This window comes from Dipodomys ordii, unplaced genomic scaffold (assembly GCF_000151885.1).
Source record: "Dipodomys ordii isolate 6190 unplaced genomic scaffold, Dord_2.0 Scaffold34, whole genome shotgun sequence".
In the NCBI taxonomy this organism is placed as follows: Eukaryota; Metazoa; Chordata; class Mammalia; order Rodentia; family Heteromyidae; genus Dipodomys; species Dipodomys ordii.
The window spans coordinates 13,827,408-13,836,793 of NW_012267250.1; the positions used below are offsets into that span (position 1 = coordinate 13,827,408).

Below are 9,386 nucleotides of genomic sequence, written 5' to 3' on the forward strand. Positions count from 1 at the left end.
CGCGCCCGCGCTGCCCTCCGGACTTCCACCCCGGAAGGCGGGGAAGGCGCCGAGGGCCGCGCGCCACACAACGCGTGACGACCCGGCGGGCAAAGGACACCACGGCAGACCAACGTGCAGAACTTGGTTCTCACACAGGTCCTGAGAGAGCTGAGGCCAGCTGCCTTCGGCTACGAGGAAAATACACCCGGAAGGGGTAACCCCTAGGTTCGAACCCGCACACCTCTCACACTTCCCGCCCCGGACAGCACCAGGCCCAAAGGCGCCGGAGGCCCGCGCGCCTCGAGCTCCCGCGGAGTTAGCGGACGTTTTCCGAAGCGCGGGCCCGCCACACGGGACGGGACGGATCTTTATTTCTCTGTTTCACAGCCGCTCCAGACACGTAAAGGAAAAGCGGTAGGGGAGAGAAAAGAAAAACCAGGAGGCCAATGCCCACAACCCAAGTTAGCTTGTGCTTTTCAGAACAAAGCCAAGGGAAGGCTTTTAAGACCGGTCGGTACCCCGACGTTCCCATCATCTTTTATCGCATCCACGCCAGTGTCGTGCAAGGCAAGCCTTTTTACCCCCAGCGGCTCCTTCCCCGACAACGGCCGGCGGCGGTGGCAGGCTCCGCCTCTTCTCGAGTCAGGCGCGAGCGCAATGGTTCTTACACTAAAGTGTCTCCGCCTTCCACTTTTCTCTGTAGCAGCGATGGCCGAGTGGTTAAGGCGTTGGACTTGAAATCCAATGGGGTCTCCCCGCGCAGGTTCGAACCCTGCTCGCTGCGGAAAGTGGTTCTTTAGCTTTTTTTCCTAATTTTCATGGGTGCACTAAAATAATAATCCTATTCTCCGCACTGTACGAACCCTATCTGCCAGCTAAGTAGCTCAGCCGCCGGAACGGCTAATGTTGTGAAAGGCCAATAAGTGTCACTTCCAAATGTACACTTTCTGTCAAGAAGAATCTTCCTCTGCCCTAAAAGACAAGAGAAGAATTTTAGAAACGTGTGCAAAATAAAAATAAAGCCAATATTGGTGGAAGTTTTTACAGCCTGGAACTGAAACTAAGAGCAAAGCTATGCTGCTTTTCCTTCTCAGAATCACCTCCAGCTGTTCCCCCTCCCCCTACACACACACACACACACACACCATCCAAAAGTGATGAAAAGGGACTTTTTTTAATATATTTTTTTAATTTTAAAGATACTGTAGAGGGGGTTACAGTTACATGAGTAAGGTAGTGAGTACATTTCCTATCGAGCATTGTTACCTCCTCCTTTGTTTTTCTCCTACCATCCCTCCCCTCCCTGACTCCCCAGCTCCTCCCTCCCCACCCCCCAGAAGTTGTAAAGGTCAATTGCAACATAGAATCTTGTACATCTCATTGTTACACTGGGTCAATATGTATCATTATTTCAGCTTTTTATTCCCCTTCCCATCTCCAAATTAGAAAAATGTATATACAAGATGTAAGGCACTAGAATCAAATACAGTGAAAACAGGCATTATAAAATGGGGGAGAAACAAAAAAAAATCACATAGTACATTATAAATACATTAAAAAGAACAGCAACAAAGATAAAACTTCTTGTGTCCCTATCTTGGGGTTCATTTCACTTAGCATCATCTTATATGGTCATATAAGATATATGGTCATAGCTTTTGACCTTTTCTGCTTGTTCTAAACATATACCAGTTATTGCAAATAATGGAAACCATGGGATCTAGTTTTCTTTGGGCCTGGCTTACTTCACTTAATGTAATTTTTTCCAAGTCTTTCCATTTCCTAACAAATGGGACAATGTCATTCTTTTTGATGGAGGCATAGAATTCCATTGTGTATATATACCACATTTTCTTGATCCATTCATCTACTGAGGGGCATCTGGGTTGGTTCCATATCTTAACTATGGTGAATGATGCTGTAATAAACATAGTTGTGCTGGTAGCCTTAGTATGACCTTGTTTGTGATCGTTTGGGTAAATGCCCAAAAGTGGGATTGCTTGGGTCATAGAGGAGCTCTATGTGGAGTCTTTTGAGGAACCTCCATACTGCCTTCCAAAGTGGTTGAACAAGTTTACACTCTCACCAACAATGCAGTAGGGTTCCCTTCTGTCCACATCCCCTCCAGCATCTGTTGTTATTAGAGTTCTTGATTTTTGCCATTCTAACTGGGGCGAGGTGGTATCTCAGTGTTGTTTTGATTTGCATTTCTTTTATGGCTAGAGAAGTTGAGCATTTCTTCATGTGTCTAGTGGCCATTCTTCTTCAGAGAAGTCTCTCTTTAAGTCTTTCGCCCACTTATTCATCAGGCAGTTGTTTCTTTGAGGATTTGTTGTTGGGGGATTTAATTTTTTTGAGTTCTAAGTATATTTTAGACATGAGACCCTTGTTCATTGCATGGTTAGTGAAGATCTTCTCCCAATCTGTGGGCTTTCTATTGATTAAGGACTTTCTCAAGTTCTACTTACAAAGCCTGATATATCAATCATCATAATGGGATGCAGGCAGACGTGAAGGTGTTTGCGATCTGTGGCCCAGTGTTACGTTTTAAGTCAGAGCTGTGAGGTTAGTGTTTGGTACCCTCCACATCCCTCCCTGCTTCCTCCTGCCTCCTTTCATGTTCCTCCCACCCCATACTCCCAGGTACTCTCATGTTGTTTCCTGACACCTCCCAGACAGCAAGGGTTTTCTGTGGTACTGGTAGTGGCTTGCGCCCACGCTATCGCTATGATTTCGGTAAATGCCTCCCCCAAGTCCACCTTGGTCCTCCAGGTGGTGGACCTTTAGGATGTGGGACCTTGAGGAGAGGAGGATTCTCAGGACACCAGAGACATGCCATGCAAGGTAAGTATGAAACCCCAACCCCTTCCTTGGACGTTTTTGCTTCTTGGTTGATGAGGTAAGTGAATTACTTTGCCACAATCACCCAGGCAATGCCATCTGGTACCCCTACTTGAGGCCCAGGGTAGTAAATCCACCTAATCTTGGACAGGGACCTCCAAAACTATGAACCACAATAATCCTCTTTATAAGTTACCTCAATGGTTTGCTTTAGTGACAGAAAAGTTGACTAATGTGCCACCCTATCATGGCCAAACATACATACTCTCCACCAGTTAACTTCCCCCTTTTGCTTCCATCTATGCCAATAGTTTCCTAGTTGCATTCATCTTTTATCAATCAGGATCAATTATAAAATACACAAAACCCAGATCTAGTGCCTTCAATCCATACAAGTTGCTCTCAAAAAGCATAAGAGAGAAATGTCATTCCTGTATCCAAGAAACAGAAATAGTACAGAATTTCTCTTCTTTATTTCAATTCAAAAGTTTAATATTTTGTTCCATATTAAAATACTAATTCAAGGACTGGGCATAATGGCACATGCTTGTGATCCCAGCTACATAGTAGGGAGACGGGATCTGGCCTGCGCCATCTCAGCCATCTGGTAGATGGTAGGGTCTGGCATCTGTCTTCATGGTGGGGGAAGGTGAAGCCCCAGCCTCCCAGGTGATAGGCATACCTGAATCCCTGGAGGCAAGGGCACTAACTAGTAACTAGGTTACTAAACCTGTTGGTCCAGTGCCTGGGACTCTGTTTCCTGTGACCCTGCCCCCTGACCCTCACATTATTGCCTAACAGTGTTAAGTGTATTTGCTGGCTGCTGGTCTTTGAGGCAGGAGTCCACCATAAAGACTCTGGATTCAGCCTCTCACAATGTAGCTTCTTCATTTTCTCTCTGTACAACACATGGGATGCAGAGTTCATAGGATCGTGGTCCAAGACCAACCCCAGGCAAAAATGAGAAACTTGACTGGGTTGCTAGAGGACTCACGCCTATAATCCTAGCTACTCAGAAGGCTGAGATCCATAGGATGATGATTGAAAGCCTACTGAGCAGAAAAGCCCATGACACTCCATCTCCAATTAACCAACAAAAATCCACTAGGCTGAAGGTGTGACTCAAATAGTGAGAATGTCAGCCAAGGAAAGCTGAGCAAGCTCCGGTCCCTGAATGATAGAATGCTTATCTAGGAAGTGTGAGGTGCTGAGTTCAATCCTCAGTATTGCCAATTTTTTTTTTTTAATGGGAGAGATCCAAAATATGCTTTACAGCCTTCCTGGCAGCTCAACATACTATTCTGTATACTTCCAGTAAGTCTCTGCTTTAATCATCCCCATTTTTTATCCTTCCAAATACCAGATGCAAATTCCTATTTGCCTAGCTATCAACTGCTGGGAATATTCGAATTCTTGTTTGTTTGTTTGTTTTTAATGCCAGTCCCCAGGCTTGAACTCAAGGCCTGGGCACTGTCCCTGAGCTTTTTATGCTAAAATTAGTGCTCAATCACTGCAGCCACAACTCTACTTCTGGCTTTTTGGTCATTCATTGGAGGCAAGAGTCTCATGGACTTTCATGCCCAGGCTGGCTTTGAATCAGGATCCTTAGATCTCAGTCTCCTGAGTAGCTAGGATCACAGATGTAAGCCACCTGGGCCCAGCTCTTTGCCTTGCCTTTTATCACAGGAGAGTCTGGGTAAGCCAGGAGGAAAGCACTTTGCAGAACTTTGTCTCTGCAGATCAGACCCCTCACCTTCATCTTCCTAAAAGTAGAACAGATATCACCTGACCTTTATGCAACTTAGAAGTCACCTCTCTCTGTGGTAATGGAAACGTCCACAGGAGACATTGCGGGTGGGGAGCATGGAAAATAGTACAGTCAATCTGTTTCTCAAGGGAAATAACTTCACTCCTGTTACCACATTTCTCCCCCCAACCACTACCAATTCTCCTGTGAATCCTTAGCAGCTAGTTTTTCTCTGACCCAAACCTCAAGTCTGGGCAGTCTTTTCCTGCAAGATCTGCTTGTTCTGCTTTTTTACACTACAGAGAAATTCAGACCTGCCCTGCATGCTGACATTGGAGGACCCCACCATAATCCCATCATTCACTCGCCAAGAAGCAGAACATGCCCACTAGAATTCACCCTAAGTCATCCCTATTCCTCACCCACTGCATTTACCACTAACTCCGCTGGGAATCCACTTTTTCCTGTATACCCCTACTGCCAAGTCTAAATCAACACCACCTCTCATTTCTCAGCCTACTAGTTTCCTCCTCCATCCACCCTTCTTCTCTCACCTGTTCTTTAAAAATACACACGTGGAAGCTGGGTGCCAGTGGCTCATTCCTATAATCCTAGCCATTTGGGAGGCAGAGAGCACTGAGGATTGCACTTGCAGCCCATGCAGGAAAATCCATCATACTCTTATCTCCAAGTAACTACAAAAGAGCCAGAAGTGGAGGTGTGGCTCAAATGACGGAGTGCTAGCCTTGGGAGGTTGGGGGAAGCTCAGAGATAGTGCCCAGAGTTCAAGTCCTAGGACCAACAACAACAACAACAACAACAAAAAGCTCTCCTAAGCTTCCCCTTAAAAACTTTCTGGAATTTTTCATGTGCTCTTATAATAAAGACTAAAATCACTAGCAAGACCTCATGACTCTCCTTTGTCCTTCATAGCACACTCCTGGCCCTCTCCTCCCTTGTCCTGTGGCCAGATATACTGTCCTTTTATTTCATTGAACTTGGAGGACCAAACTGTTTCCCAATTTAGGAATTTTGCACATGTTCCAAAGTCAACCTCCTCAAACTGCTCAGGCCACTTCTTACTTCTTATGTGATTTCACACCATTGTATTTCACAACAGTGATCATGCTGTGGGATACTTTAGTATGAAAGTTTGCTCTTCTCTGTCTTTGTGTGTGTGTGAATGTGTGTGACATGCACTCCCGCGTATGTGCATGGGATACCTTTGTATGAAAGTTCACCCTTCCCCTTGTGTGTGTGTGTGTGTGTGTGTGTGTGTGCGCGCGCACGCACACATGCATGATGTATATGACCTCTAAATCCTCTACTCCAGCATCTGAATAAATGACGTTTGAAGTTGTGAGGATCAGAAAGCAAGAGGCCTCAGAGTACTTGAAGGGTGGAGGTGGGATCTCTCATGAGGGATGGTGGATTCTGTTTTCTTCAGCTTGGAGGATGAAGCAAAGCTGCCTGAAGACGCTTGTGCCCGGGCGGCTCAGATTCACAGGAGTATTGCAGCAGAACCACCTCAGAGGTGGCAGCACTGCTTACCATGATTTATGAAGCTCTTACTTAACACTCCTTGTTCCCTGTAAAGGAATTTCATCCCTGGTGATTTCATTAGTGAAAGCATTGTGCAGTGGACTGAGATAAAGCTGGCCTAGGACATGTGTACAGCCTGAATTCCAAGTCCCCCCAGGGGGATGCTCACTTATGGAGGTCTTGTTCCCCATCACACCCCCACTGACCCTAAATGTAAATGACTAATGGCATCAGCTATGTCTCCACTCCTTCAAAGGTCAGAGGAGTGCAAGACCTGGGCTGATATTGTGAGATGACACAGAAAACCTGTTCTATCAGAAGCACTGGAGAAAACTGGGATTTCAGTTCTTTTTGTTTTTGGCCATGGGGCGTGAACTCTGGGCCTGGGTGCTGTCCCTCAGCTCTTCAGCTCAAGGCTAGCGCTCTACCACTTGGAGCCACAGCGCCACTTCTGGCTTTTTCTGCTTATGTGGTGCTGAGGAATCGAACCCAGGGCCTCTTGCATGCAAGGCAAGCGCTCTACCATTGAGCCACCTTCCCATCACGGATTTCAGTTCTTGTTCCAAAGAGTCCCTTCTTCACCTCTGTGACCCTGCACAATCCCACCTCACACAAGTTCAGATGCCACAGGAAATTTGCTTCTACTCCCTTCCCACTTTCCCATGTACTACACTGGTTCATAGTCTCCGGTCCAAAGACAGTCTCTCAGGTGCCAAAGAGTGGACATGATGGACTTACATTTACCTTAGCAGCATTGTGTCATTCTAGGCTACCAGGGAATATATGTGGACAAAACAAGATCTCCATTTGTTTCTCAGGCCATTCAGAAGACTCCAGCGGCCCTTGGGCCTTTTGCTCTTCATGATCTATGCTTCCTGAGGTCTGGGATGAAGAAGCAACTAGGGCTGGCAAACTTCTGTGTTGGCAGGAGAAATCAGAGCCCTTTCTTCTTTTCATTTTTAATCCTCCCATGTCACACTTGTCTGCAAAGACTTTGTGGGGATGTATTTCCTTCTCAGCATACCCACTTAAGATTATCAGACTAACCTAGGAGCAGTGGTTCACATCTGTAACCATAGCACTTGGGAAGCTGAGGCAGAAAAATTGAGAGTTCCAGGTCAGCTTGAGCTAGAGTTAGAGGTTGTCGTTTTTAAAATACATATCAAGGGCTGGGAATGAGTCCCCATGGCAGAGTGCTTGCCTAGCATGTACAAGAGTTCTACCTTAAACACTGTTTTAAAAAACAAACAAACAGGGCCTGGGAAGGTGGCTCAGTGGTAGAGTGCTTGCCTTGCACACATGAGGCCCTGGGTTCCATTCCTCAGCACCACATAAGCAGAAAAGGCCAAACGTGGCTATGGCTCAAATGGTAGCTAGCCTTGAGCTGAAGAGCTGAGGGACAGCAACCAGGCCCAGAGTTCAGACCCATTACCGACCAAGAAAAACAAATAAACAAACAAACATAGGAGGCTAGGAGTGTGGCTTAGTGGTAGATTGCTTGTCTAGCATGCATGAACCCTGGGTTCAATTCCTCAGTACCTCATAAACAGAAAACACTGGAAGTGGTGCTAAAGCTCAAGTGATACTGTACTAGACTTGAGCAAAAGAAGATCAGGGACAACACCCAGGCCCTGAGTTCAAGCCCCAGGACTGGCAAAAGCATAAACAAACAAAACATAGATCTGGGTTATAGCTCAGTGATAGATCACATGCTTACCAGCTTAGGCCTTAGGGTTCAATTCCCATCAAAAGAAGGATTTTCTCACTAAAAGTCCCTTCTGCCAACTCAAATGACCTGGGAAAATAGAACTCACTGTCTCAGTATAGGTGGACCATTATTTATTTACACAAAACCCTACTGATGACCATGAAAGTTGTTTCCAATCTTTTGATTTTACTAATAAAAATTTTAAAAAGTACTTTAGGTGGGTGTTGATACCTGTAATCCTCACTACTCAAGAGGCTGAGATCTGAAGGATAGAAGCTAGAGGCCAGCCTGAGCAAAAATAGCCCCTGAAACTCCATCCCCAAAATGACTAGTAAAAAGCAGGATTGAAGGCATGGTTCAAGCAGTAGAGCATCATCCTTTCAAGTTCAAGGTTCTGAGTTCAAACCTCAGTTCAGCCAAAAGGGAAAAAAAGAAAGAAAACTCTTTTATATATGACTTTTTCTATTTTTTATCAGCTCAAGATGGGCCAGCAATAATTTCAGTGACTGCAACCCCTGTTAACTCAAATGCCTTCTGGGTATAGTACTCACTGCCTCTGGCCCACCAAAGGGACAGCAAATACCAGAGCTAGAAAGGATGCAGATCTAGAGCCTTCCCACTAACATGAAAGGTATCATTTATAAAGCCTACAGCAGTGGTAGGAGTTGCATGAGGCTGCTCAGTTATGGCTGCTGCTTGCAGACATCCTACGGATAAGATGGATAGCACTGAATAACTTTTCAGCCCCTCCATGTATATTACAGCACAGCCCCACCTCCTTTGCAAGACTGACTTGAGGGTGGATTCATTTTAGAAATTCATTTACCTCCAAAATGCAGGCTAAGGCTCATGGTACAGCTTGTCTATTGCTTTTCCTGTTCCTGCTTTCAACATCAAAATTAGCCAATATATCCTTCAGATCTACTCATGACACTTTGATCTTGGTTTGCATTCACATCAGGGCTTGAAAAATGACCGCTCCTCAGGCAGATTGATGTTTCCTGAGCCATTCATTTCCAGTATGCTTTCATGCTTCAGCACTACCACCGCATAATATGTCTTGCTGACCCATGTTTTTCCCTACTGCTTTTTAAGCTTCATTAAAAAATAATAATAATAATAATAACCCTTCAACTATTGTTCTCAAGATTGTCTCCATAAAGCATCTACTGTGCTACTGACTTGGTCATGTGTTCATCTTTCAGTTTTTCAGTTGCTTTTTTTCAATTATTTAACTTTATTATTATCTACTACTTACTATTGTTACTATGACAGGACTTCTCATGGGGGGAAAGGTTTGCCTACTGGAAAAATGAGAAATTTTCACCTTGCCAACTATAAAACCCCCACAGAGCTACAACATTTTCCAGTTGTAACTTTTCTAGACTGTAGTGTCACTGCTTCTGAGGGATATATTTGTTCTTGTTCTTGCTCCTGTTGCTTTTGTTTGTTTGTTTTGGTTTGGTTTTTTTGGGTCCAGTCGTGGGGCCTGAACTCTGGGCCTGGGCGCTGTCCCTCAGCTCTTCAGCTCAAGGCTAGTGCTCTACCACTTGAGCCACAGCGCCA

The 9,386-nt window shown here is 45.2% G+C and overlaps 1 non-coding gene across 1 annotated transcript; it reads left to right on the top strand.

The window, feature by feature from the left end:
• Positions 1–684: 684 nt before the first annotated feature.
• On the top strand, positions 685–766 carry Trnas-uga. Its single transcript has one exon. It is a non-coding gene; the product is annotated as a tRNA-Ser (tRNA).
• Positions 767–9,386: the final 8,620 nt, after the last annotated feature.